Below are 13328 nucleotides of genomic sequence, written 5' to 3'. Positions count from 1 at the left end.
TATTTACTCAAAATAATCTTCCTCTGCGTCAATACAGCGCATAGACCGCGTAATTAACATTTCGAAGAACCTTTGCAGCTCCTGTTTTCCCTCATTGTCACAGTCCCTTTCATTGGAATTGGCATTGTTACCTTGGATCATTCACCCTACTCGCCTGATCTGTTTCTCTGCGATTATTTTCTTTTCCCAAAATTGAAAATTCTAATGAAAGGACACATTATAGCAACATTTCGGAGATTCAGGCCGCTGTAACAGCCGTACTAAACGGGCTACCAAAACAGGAGCTGCAAAGGTCCTTCGAAATGTTAATTACGCGGTCTACACGCTGTATTGACGCAGAGGGAGATTATTTTGAGTAAATAAACGTGTGTGTAAAAACTTTACTTGTACTTTTTTCATTTTATAGCATAAGTTCGGTTTCTTTTTAGACAGACTGTGTAGAACTTGATAGATTGTGGTGCATATCCAACTTTAGTATTGGTGAAGTGCTGTTTGTAGCAGTTATCACAGAGAAATATTAGGTGTAGAAATTAATTCTGTGCTCTTATATTCAATTACTTGTAACTCTAGTTCAAACAGATATACTTACTCGCCATTTTGATATAGTAAAGTACCAACCTTCTAAGTCGCCACCCTGATCTCTATTATGACGTATCAATAAATTTTTACACGCAACCTAAGTCTCAACTTGATGGACATAATGTATGTACAGCGTAATATTTTGCTTATCGTTTTTCTTCTTCAATTATTATAACTACTTGTTATATTTGTAATCTGAAGAAGAATAATATATAGGATATTTATACTCTCTATTTCCAATATTCTATATAACATGTAGAATTTGATATAGTCTTTGCTATACCTGTGGGATTTATAGTTAAAAGCATGTATGCGGTGATAAAAAATACTTTATTTAACTGATAGTCAAAGTCCTACTGGCTTCAATCAGCGATCGACCTCGACGATCGTAATTATTTTACTTCCACATATCTTTACGAGAGATTCAAACTGAATCATTCAATCCTACACCTTCCAATTTGTTTTAATTATGGAGAACAAACTTTGAACTCTGATTAGAAGCGATTACACGATCACTCAAAAATATTTGTTGGTGTGTCTGGTACAACAAAAATTTATTCTTACTTATTAATTCATGTATTTTTTAACTGTCATATATAGTTACTAAAACTTGTTATCTTTATGAAAACAGAATAAATAAATAAATAAATATATATATTATTAGCTTCTTAAAAATAATAATCAAATTTATAGTCTTTGATCGATCATGCATGGAACGAGTGACGGAGTACTGAGCGATAAGGAATTCTATACTCCTCGTTAATGAGACTGCAACCTTGTTTACATGCGATTATATTCTATACGTTATAATACGTAAATTGTATCAGTTTTGATATCCATCTCATGTATAATAAATAAGTAAATAACATCTTGATCAATAGAGTTAAAATTTGTTTATTATTCGGTTTAAAAAAAAAAAGTCGAGTTCTACAATAGAAAGTTGAGTAATAGAGAGGTGCATGAAAATGTCACGCGCTCTAATTTTATTACAGTAACCGATTATTGGTTCCTTTTTTAGGCAACATGCGCTTGGAGGGCTATCCCCTTCCACTGTCCCAAAAACGTGCGCATGGTCACGTAGACGCTCACCAGTTAATTTTTCATTTGCTATCTTTCGCTGGCAGCAGCAATACGTTTGTAAGCAAGTGTCCAAGTTTTCCAAGTTTTCCAAGTTTTTCCTTCCCTTAAACATTTTATCATTATTAACACTTCATTATTGTTAAAATAAATTTTAATTGGATATATAATATATATATTATTATATTATTTGTAATATATATGGTATACAATAGTATGCAAATATACAATATGTATAATATAAATAATATAATAATGGTAATATACTATATGTACATAATTGTTTTATTTTAATAAAGGAAATATATATTTTATTACCATTTTACATTTGTAATTGAAATTACAGACAATTTGTTCAAAAATTAAGTTATCTAAATCAAATTTTGTGTACATGCTCTTTAAAAGGAATCGAACAAGGGTATGGAGTTTGTGATACGATTATTCTTTTTCAAAATTATATACAACATTTTCCTTCTTTCAAATTCAATTTTACACCCTTTAATTCACTGTCACAAGCCATACAAGAATACATATTTTCATAATTTTATCTAGAAAATTACTGGTAGTTAATTTTTACACGAGTGACTCCCCTTTAGTAAGAAACACGGTGAATACTGTTTCGTTAATTATTATCTTCATTTATTCTTACCTTAAAGCCCTTTTGAATGTAAACACAGAAGAAGTCTCCTCTTCTGACTCGACTTTCTTTTTGCAAGCATTACCCCGTTATCCAATAGCAAAACACGAGCCGCGTAACGAATGAAACAGATGACTGGCTTATCGGTATTATTTCTTGCTTATCTGTCGGGATGCAATTGCATCCAATTGCTCGACGGCCTTGGAACATGCTTGTCGAGCAGTTACGGCTCGTTTGTACTTACTTACGGTCCGGACGCATCGTGTGAGAATCGCCTTTCCGATTCGAGTATCATAATCGTTCGCGACATCTTCCTGGATTCTGTCTGATTGTCGACAGACTCGGGTCAACCAACGAACGTAGTGCCTCGTGATGTTGCGCATGATATCGGGTGATCTAATCGATTGCACACAGCATAGAAATTAGTTAAACGAGAAAAACGAAGAATAGCGAACAGCTTAATATACGTTCGTTGTTTTATCGCCTCGTTGCAGATTCCTGTGCACAATTTTGTATTTAATTAGCACATTAATGGAAGATTCTTATTTATACGCGTAAAGTTTAACAACTCGTGACTTATGTTAGTTTTGTCGATCAGGGTTCCTCATGAGCATCCTTTCTTAGAATAACTTTTACGATTTAAAATAATTTTGTAGCTTTTTGTATCGATTACGGTATAAATTTTGTATTTTTACATATTTATTTTAATTATAATGTAGGCCAGGAAAACTGAGATAGAAAGTATCGAATATACAATAGTACAGATTATAATCTTTATCAAGTAAATATTCAACTACATATGTCTTTGTATATTATGCTTTTTTTCACTATTAGAAAACAAATTGTTTTTAAAATATCTTTTAACACGATTGTCTCTAAATAGCTACATGAATTCAAATAAAACTTTATATTTAAGTTTTATATTATTATCACGAGACCCAATTCGATCTGGAACAAAATAGGTTCTATATAGAACAGATAGATGAAATTTTTCCCTATTTGTTTGTCTAATAAAGAAACAATTAAAATCTCAGTTTATACATCCTTCTGGTATTTAATCCAACATTTATTTAGTTAAAAAATCTAAATAAAAATGATCTTTTATCATTTAATATATTTACAATGTACTTCGGGAAACAGATCTTCTATTGACTCAATTATTTTCGAGAAAAAAATTGTTGAATATATCTATGATTTGTACGCATCTAATATGGCTTTTCTCTCTTTAAAATGACCCGTTGCAATAGATAAAACGCCTTACGTATACGTCACAGAAAAAGGGAGAAACAAGTAGAGAAGTAAAATTGAAAAATCCATGTATATTATAAGTAGACTGCGGATCTTTACGCAAAATAAAATGTTTGCGAACGTGCTTTCAAAAATTGAACCTAAATAGGAATTTATTTTATTCTTCAAGTATTATAACATGAACTTTACTCTCAATCTTTTTTATCTTTTTTATATTCTTGCATGTTATTTGCATTTTGTAGTTCTTTGCACATTTAAATGTCCTGTAAATGTATAAAGATCCGCAGTGTAATTATAAGGAATGTCATAGAATTAAATACCGATGTAATGACAATGTGTTCATTGTAAGGAACTCTGCAGAATAATTTGGAAATGGTCGTGGTAGGTTTGTCGTTACCAGGTTTCGCGAGGGTGGTGCTCGTTAAGATTTGAGAAGCACTGCGGTGGGCGCTATGCTATTCTATTTTTAACCTAACGACCGCGTAATTGAACGCCTCGTCTTGTGGTTATTTACAAGTAGCCGGTCGAACGACTCGGAACTACTCCGTTTTTCTCAATGGTAGACTGTTTAGTAAACAATGTTTACGAACTTTGGGGATGGTAGACGATAGTAGAATCTCTTGATATCGATGCGCATTCGATTTCTGAATCCGTGCAATCCTACATACGCAATGATGTTCCGTGGAAACGCGTAACTTTATGCAATATCGCCGAGAGGAAGGGATAGAGAGAGAAGGAGATATATATAAAGGGAAAGACGCTTGCCACATCGATTTTATTCGAACACAAAATTACGTTAAATATAAAAATACAAATAAGCAGCGATGGGCAAACCCCTAGGCTTCGAATAAATCTGAAGTTTGCCGATATATTTGTCTCGTTTCCTCTTTTGAATATTTTCAAGGAAGGAAGCGAGACAAACACGTCGGAAACGTTTTTTGATTATGTAATTTTCTTTGGTATTATGTTTCGAAATGGTAAATTATTAACGTTTCTAAGTCGATATACTGTTTTTGTGCATAGTGAAGCACTAAAACATTACGATAGTAGTTTATATACTTTTTTACGACTAGTAAAGAAATCATTATCTTTAGTTATCTTTAAAACAAATAGGTGTGTAAATGTTTTGTCAATCCACTGTATGTATCTAATCGCAATCTGTGTATTACTTCGCGTATTTTACTAGGTTGTTTTGAAAATGCTTTTTCTTCAGCTAGTAGCCTCAAGTTTGTGATGGCTGAAACCATTGATTGGTCCGATTCAGACTTCAAACACAGATCAAGGGCTTCGTATTACAATAAATGAAACTGTCTAAACAAATGCTACCTTATCATAGGTAAAAATATATAAGGTTCTATTTAAACAGACTAATTTGCTTACTAAATCTCCTTTACCACTTTACTTACAACAAAATTATTTACTCCATATAATTTGTCCCTTTGTACCAGATAACTTTTGTTGAAACATTTCTTTGATAGCCTCATCCTATCGTGAGATATGTAACCATTCCGATTGAAACGAAACACTTTGTATACCGTCGATCGTCAATGATTGACGTGACTTGAACTCAATAGTTTGTATCGTGGCATAAGAGTCCATTGTGTCCACACCAGCTGCAATTTATACGCAAAATATTCATCCAATATGTGGGAAAACTAGCGCGAAAATCATTCTGTTTATTGTTAGTTTATCGTCAGTAATTGACGTGACCCAAACGGAATAGCGTATAGCGTTAATAAGTAATAACTAGAGAGTTATGTTATTTTTAAGTCATTTTTAGTATTTTTTAGATGGAAAATCTGAAGGTCTTTTGCAATTTTTTCCTACATATTTTACTACACGTTTTAAGTATGTAAAAATAATACGTCTATTGTCAAAATTGCAAATATTGAAGCCGTATGGGAAGTCTTATTAAGTAATATAAAAGAAAATAGTTTTATAGTATCTGTGATTGCCACAGTTTTTCACGTTCCAAACGAAGTAACGTTAACAGAATAACGAGCGGAGGCTGAATTTTCTTGGGTATTACTCGGGATAGTGTCCTTGAAAATATACGTAAGGTCTAGGTTATCGGAACCGTAACCCCCTGAAGTCCCATTCCTTTCGATTGCATCGAGAGCGTCAAGCTTCGATTGTCGTGTTTGTTTACGTCTAGCTCGATCCGCGGCGTTTCCCGCGCTCACCCTTGCCACACAGTCTCTCGATCGATTCACGTTCCAATTGATCGGTAAACACGTGCTTGAGAATAAAACGAATGCCTCGAGAGAAAAGTTTAGTGCTTGTTCACCCCCACCCTCCGTCCCTCTTTATGTAAGGTAATAATGTTATTTCCTACGAATCCGAATAACTCGTTTAGCATTCATATTTCCTGTATCGAATGTAAATATAGACCGACTGCTTATTTCTAGATAAATGAATCATAAAAAACAACGTTAGTTTACATCAGAGTGTTTACGATGATACTGTAATTGATGACTCCGTATTAGAATCACAAGTCTTCCAGTTCTATTACGTGTTACAAGAAAATTAATTACTTTTCTATACTTCACAGGATATCAGAACATATATTTTGTATTAATATACTACTTTAACACATAAAAATGAAAAAAAAATAAAATAAAGATGCCAATTCATGTTTTATCCACTCTACGTGTATATTACGTTACATATTTCTCTTATCTTATGTAATTTGTTTGTTTAAATATTGTTAAGGTGTATGAACATAGTTCGTATGAAATGGTGCAATCTATGAAGATAAACAAGGAAATTTAAGATTGCAGCTTTAGAGATAGAAACCTCAATCCATATCTGTGACTATTTCACTCATTATTGTTGTTGTTGTTGTTGTTGTTACGTATTAGAACAGTATAAAATAACATAGAATAATATAAAATTTTTATTTGTGGCATAAATATGTTCCTGAATGTCTAAAGATTCATATAAGCCCTCAGGGGCTGTAGCATGCGAGTATGTAACTACAGTACGGGTTTAGCGATCCCGAAGTACCCTACCTGTAGATGGGGGCCAGTGGGCCCCAACAGACGTGTACTAACGTAAATGTAATGTACAGAGTTACGATAATGCGAACTGAGCCAAAATTAAGGAGTTATGTAAGGCAAAGTAATGTCAAGAGAAATAGAAATAATTGTATTGTGTGTATGGATTCAGTGCAATAACTGAAGTGACAGTTACGCACTTAAAAAAATCAAGCAAGCAAGCACCACAGTGGTGCCAGCGGACGGCATAGTCTGAATATTAACCCTTCGCACTCGAGTGGCGCCTTTACGGCGACATATGTAATATAAAAGTGATTTTTTGAGCGTACAATTTCAATTTTACTTGTATCAGAGTACAGCTAATTATAAATTGAAACAATAATTCATTGAGTCACGAATGTTCGTAGATGTTTCTTTTCGAAGTAGTTCTTGGTTTTACAGAAATTTATTATAAAAATGTACTGGATTTGATTCTATAGAACAATGCCTCGACCGCAAAGGGTTAAGGTAGCAGCGCCACGATTTTTTTTTTTTTTTTTTTTTTTTTTATGGCACGAGTTACAAAATTACTGTTTGAGGTACAAATTAGTACAAAATAAGTATTAAATATTTCACTAACTCCGATATGATTCTGGTGATTTTATCCTGCCAGTTTAAGAGAGGTATTTTTACTTTACTGACCGAAACGTTTTTCCGAACTTTATCGCGAAATGTTTCTGTATATTCAAGGTCGACGAAATCCTACGATGAAAATTGCATTCATTGCAGAATTTAAACGAATCATTAGGCTATATAAAGCTCGACGCGAGCTACCAATAGGAATTCGTTTCGCCGTTACGTTCACAATTGGACCCTTCCTTCCCGCGGCCGTTTGTGACGCCGCAACGCGCCGGTAGCGAGTGCAACGTGATCCCTCGTAAACACGCGTCCATCTATTTTTATAGCGACATTAAGAATCAAAACACGAGATTACCACACCAGACACGGAGAAAGCGTACGCTAGAACGCACGGTTCCGTAACTTATTATGAATTAATATCTTATCGTCCACTTGCGAACCATGTTCTTCGATCTTTCTACCGGCCATCATCGGGAATTTCTTCAAATGCAAAAGAAATTGACGTTCGCAGTACGCGCGTTCTCGCGTTGTCTTTATTATTATTTGTTTTTTTTTTTTTTTTTTTTTTTTATCGCGTGTTTACCGTTCCAAGGTATGCGGTGCGAATAGCATCTGCATATTGTATGTACAGGGTGTTTCTCTTCGAGCGGATTGCTTACATACTCGCGAGTGGATGGATCTATCAAAAAATGCTTTTACGAAGGTTATTTGGTACAAGGTTCTTGTTCCCGAGCATATTGTATCGAGGAAATAATTTTGCTGTAAGAGAAGTTGTGGCATGAACATTGTTAAATTAAACGTTTTTATCAAGATACATTTTCCAATACATTTAGCATGTTACGACTTCTTTTCTATGATATTAATTTATAATAGTAACGGACGATTTGTACACTAGGTAGAATTAACTTTAAAATTTGTAATTAAATTTTATTTACTTTTAGATTTCGTATTACATTTGAAAAACAACAATAGTAATAATAAGATAACATTCGTTTAGACAAATTCATCGACTTATATATATGACAATATGTATGATAATGGTATGATAATACGAAATCAAGTTCAAAGAAAACAAGTGCGTTTAATTAAATGCTGGAGTAGAAACTTTAATTTAGGGCTTTACATTACAGTAAACACTTCGTATAATAAGTTGATGAATTTGTATAAAAATATATAAGGTTTCATTTAAAAAAAATATAAGGTTTCATTTAAAAAAAAAAAGAAATGATAAAACAATCTGTATCGATAAGAGTTAAGAATTCTTCTTTATGGGATTTGCAAAAAGTTTCCCTTTGTCACTGATATCCACTTGTTGATGAAGCATAAGAAACTTTGTTTTATCGTATTGGAATGTTTTTGCGTTCTTGCTCTACTATGTCCAAGCAGTGTGGAGAATTCCCACTGTTAGCATTCTTTTGCGTGTTAACGAAGAACTTGTTAGCGACGTTAGCATACACCTGACACGTAGAAGATTCTCGAACTGCTTGTCCACCTCTCCCCGCTAACGACAGAGGAAAATATTGACTCTTTCTGTTCGGCCTACCTTACAATTAGTTCAAACGGCGAAAGAAAGGTTGGATCCACACCATCGTAATATTCTTTCACAGTAGAAATCTAGATCCAGAAGACTGGATGTAGTTATAGCTGAACATGGATAAATAGATAGATAGATAAATATATTAGGATGGTCCTTATTTTAATTATTTTTTAAATCTATGTTACACGCGCCCTAAATACCTTGGAAATACATGAAAAGGAATTCCTGCAAAATTTACATTCTTAATTTCAGCATTAAGACGTGGCCCGATCATTTGAAAATTTTAAAGGAAAAATATTAGGTTGTCCCAAAAGTGTCTTTCGTTTTATTAATAAGTAATGCATACACGATATGTTATGTTTTATGTTACATTACTGAATTACTATTTCTGTTATAACATCAACTTCTAAAAGATAAGGTTGTCTGTTTATATCAGCACCGCGACACAAAACAACTGACTGCAAGTCGCATAATCGGTTACTTTTTTTTTTTACTACGATAAAAATTGATAAAATCATTTGAAATGTGCTAGAGCTATTATTTATAATAATAAGAGCGAGTCCTCAAAATTTCGAATTTTTGTTTTAATTATTTCCTTATATAGTTATCTTTTCTACTTTAAATATTTTTGTAACATTATTTTAAATGTTCTAAATATGAAAATTTTTTATAAAAATTTCATAACGAAAAATTCTTTTTTATGTAATTCAAAAATTAATTAAAATATCTAATTCGATAACATAGTGAAATAAAAAAAAAACTGTTACTGTTAAAACACTATTTATAAATAGTGTTTACCATTAAATTGTAATATAATATAAACCACTAACAATTACCACTTTGTACAGCTCCCCTAATTATTGATAATAACATAAAAATTCATCAGAACAATCTTGCCTTACACAGATCATGAGAAAAAAACACAAATGTTTACTCACATTGTATACTTCATACTTATCCACGAATACTATTAGTTCTATATAATCAATATACATATTACAATGCTATCAGTCCGGTCTGTACTATCAATTGGTGGCATTCAATGACTCCAGTATCGATATTCTACTCAAAAAAAATCTAAATAATAATTATTTTTTTCTTAATTGTTATCGAAGAAAAAAATTGTTGAATGTAGCTATGATTTTAACACCTCCAAGATACCTTCCTTCAACAATTGGCATAAAGACACCAATGAATGTTAATACAAAATTTTTGTCTAATTTCAATTACCTATACAAGGTAATTCGTACATCCACATCATGTAAAAACTTTCAAATAATTTGATCCAACTATTTTCAGCATTTTACTAGAGTCTCTCTCATTAAATTGTAACTTCTACGCACACGAAACGCTTAGTCCAAACCAGTTTCGACGTTTCTATAGTCCTGTGCATTAGAGATCCAAGAATACCCAAGGACGTCCATATTTACGTTGGGGACCACGATTGTTTTCAATTTTTGACGTGTCCCACGATTCGACGCTCGAATTTTAAACGATTGCGTAATCCGGATGCGTCGCAATGGCACACAACAGTAAACAGTGCGTTGGCCGCCAGTTATCCCACCAAGTGGGTTAATAGGACGGGATACCTGTTTGTAAACTCTGAATGACTGGCGAAGTATCGCTAATAAAGAGATCTCGTTACGAGATACCTAACGACGATTAATATTGTTGTTCAGTCATCGAATCGTTTTGTTTGTAAGATGACGTTTTACGATAATGGCGTATCTTTCGTTCGGTAGTTTAATCATTTAGATTTAGATGGACAACGGCGATTAGATTATGCATATTAGGTTGATCGACGAGTTGTTGTGTTTACATATGAGATGATATATTGGTATAGATCAGGGCTTGGCGAACCTTGTTTACATTTGGGTATACTTTGGAGAAGCTATCGTTTATTGCGAGTCTTTGTGTAGCGAAGGATATTTTACTGTTATGTACAGTAATATAAATTATTTGTTTTGTTGCCGTTAGAAGATTTTTTAGTTTTTCAAGTTATCGTGTTTAAGCATTTACAATCACTTTAAAATACATTCGCATTCATGTCATGGCGGCCGAATTTCATTGTATAAGTTATTATACAAGTGACTACATATATTCATTACGTAAATAGTAAGTGAAATATGTATCCATCTCCATATAATATATTATATGTATGAATTATATTAATATATGTATATATTCATATTATTAAAAGATATATAATATATACATTAATGTAACGATATGATATACACACATAGATATTAACAATATTTATATTTCTTAAATATAAATAAATATGTGTGCAACACCCCATACAAAATTTCTTCTAAATTTAAAGAAAAACAAATACAAAAGAATACTTCAAAATCAAGTACATATATTATATAAAGATAAATAAATATTTTTAAGGGTAAATATTTACTTAATGAATTACGTAAACACTTATACCGTGAATATAATTAAATAGATATTTGTTAAGTACATTATGGAATAAAATCCATACGACGTTGACATGATTACCGATGCGTGCTATTTTAACTATTGATTTCTCTTTGTATAGTAGTAAACAAATTGGACCAACTTTAACGAACACTCTATTCATCCAAAAAATTGAATCACGTATTTCTAGGTGATAAGGATTTTCATTAATGAATTAAATACATTAATTCTAAAGATGTGGTGCTAAAGAAAATAAATCTGGAGGAGATTGTTGAATTTTAGAGGTTGCAGAAATGAGTTAGATCATATCATTTCTAATTATACACAAACAAAATTGTAACCTCGTAAGGAATTTTCACGATTATTAGTCTGACATTGAACGTGGTAAGAAAGAAACGTATCGATCCTTATACCGAACGTTTATTTTGGGACATGATGTACGAGTCAGGTACAATATGTCGGAATCCCCTCTGTTTGCAAACACACGAGTTTCGCATTGGGCGCGTCCACGAATAGTTCCTTAACGATGCCATTTACCGTTGCCATGGAATACCTTCGACTTCTCGTTCCTCCTAATTCGGGAATATCGATGCCCATCCCGATAGCTTTCGTGTACGATCCTCCTGGGTCTGCCAGTATTCTCACCTAAATTTCAACGGTCTCTTATCAAATTTAAATTTAAAAGGTATCAGGTTACCCTACACTAGACATTTCTGCAACATTCGTAATTTAATTTCTTGAGGGACGAGTTATTGTACTTTATTTGAAATACACCAAAATTCAAGTTAATATTTATCTATGTCACTTATCAATCTCGCGACGATGTTATTGCATCATGTCATTCGTCAATTGTATTGTAAAGATTTAATATTAGGAAATATTACACGTTGGACGGTGTTTCTTTATAAATGAATGGTAAATTTACTTTAGAATTGCGCAAAATTAACTTCTACACCTAATACTTCCATCAATTGTATTGTAAAGATTTAATATTAGGAAATATTATTACACGTTGGACGGATTTTTCTTTATAAATGAATGGTAAATTTACTTTAGAATGGCACTAAATTAATTTCTACACCTAATACCACGGTATACTTGCATATCACGTAGAACATGAAAATACTTAGTTTTTTATTTTAGGTTTGACTATACTCGAGAACTCGTCGATTAGTCATTCGAAAAAGACTACAGTAAAGACTGGATAAGTGCAAGACAGGATTAACTGGATAGATGCAAGATGACTATCCCCTCTTTGAGTAGTGTAATATGATCCTAACCGATTGATACGCTTTTGCCGACTACTTTTTACCTCGGACCTCTTTCTCTTTCACTCTCAATCCTATTCTACGTTCAAGCTAAATGTAAACACAGAATAGAAACCTCGACTGGATAACTGCAATGTTTGGGTCCCAATTTTCTTGCACTTATCCAGTCTTTACTGTAGTCCCGTAATGGTCCCAAATCGCTATTTTATTTAAAAAATCTGAATAAAAATGATTTGTTTATTACTTAATAAATGCATGATGAATATCAGCAAACAGATCTTTCATTAAGTGAATTGTTTTCGGGGGAAAAGATAATTGCTGAATATAACTGTGATTCTCACGCGTCCAAGGTGAGGGCTTCCCCTCTTAAGTTTTCCTAAACTGCAACTCTTGCAGCGTTCGAAAGTAATCGACCTTCTCGCGGCTACTCGAGCAGGAAAGCCGCTCCTTGTCACTTGCTGCAGGAGCAACTACTATTTTCAGTAAAAGGGAACCTATACTTAGATCGACATATTCTTTCTACCGCAACCAGCGGCTAGGTCAATAATAACCTTATGAGAGAGAAAGGGGCCGGCTACAGAGGTAGTTCTAACAAACAAGAGGGTCTTGTACTCTAGGACAAATTAAACAGGTGCTCTTTTTTTAAACACTGTTACAGTAGTTTCTTCCATATAATTAAAATTGATGGAAAAGTGTCGAGAACTTAATACAAAATACGTAACGATGAAATAACACAAATTTGCATTTATTATAAGTAGATTACGGATATTTGTCCATTTGTGGGAAATGAAAGTATGGATATATCAACGAGAATATGCACAAATATGAAAAGTATATGAAGTAACAACTTTCTAATTAAATTTCATGTGGGTCGAATTACATAAACTATGCATATTGTCGAATTTCGTTGCACTGTATAGAAAAATGTATATTTCTTACAT

At 32.9% G+C, this 13328-nt stretch overlaps 1 protein-coding gene and 1 long non-coding RNA gene across 3 annotated transcripts in view; one reads left to right on the top strand and one right to left on the bottom strand.

The window, feature by feature from the left end:
* Positions 1-13328, top strand: part of LOC128876111 (mitochondrial carrier protein Rim2) — a 41368-nt gene that overhangs the window by 13807 nt on the left and 14233 nt on the right. The gene's annotated exons all lie outside the window — the stretch shown is intronic.
* LOC128876113 (uncharacterized) lies at positions 1458-3052 on the bottom strand. Its single transcript, XR_008456951.1, has 2 exons — positions 2306-3052; positions 1458-1762 (listed from the first exon to the last, which is right to left on the bottom strand). It is a non-coding gene; the product is annotated as an uncharacterized LOC128876113 (long non-coding RNA).

Source organism: Hylaeus volcanicus, chromosome 5, assembly GCF_026283585.1.
Source record: "Hylaeus volcanicus isolate JK05 chromosome 5, UHH_iyHylVolc1.0_haploid, whole genome shotgun sequence".
Lineage (NCBI taxonomy): Eukaryota > Metazoa > Arthropoda > Insecta > Hymenoptera > Colletidae > Hylaeus > Hylaeus volcanicus.
Note: the sequence above shows the minus strand (reverse complement) of the source record. Positions and strands in the feature narration are given on the sequence as shown.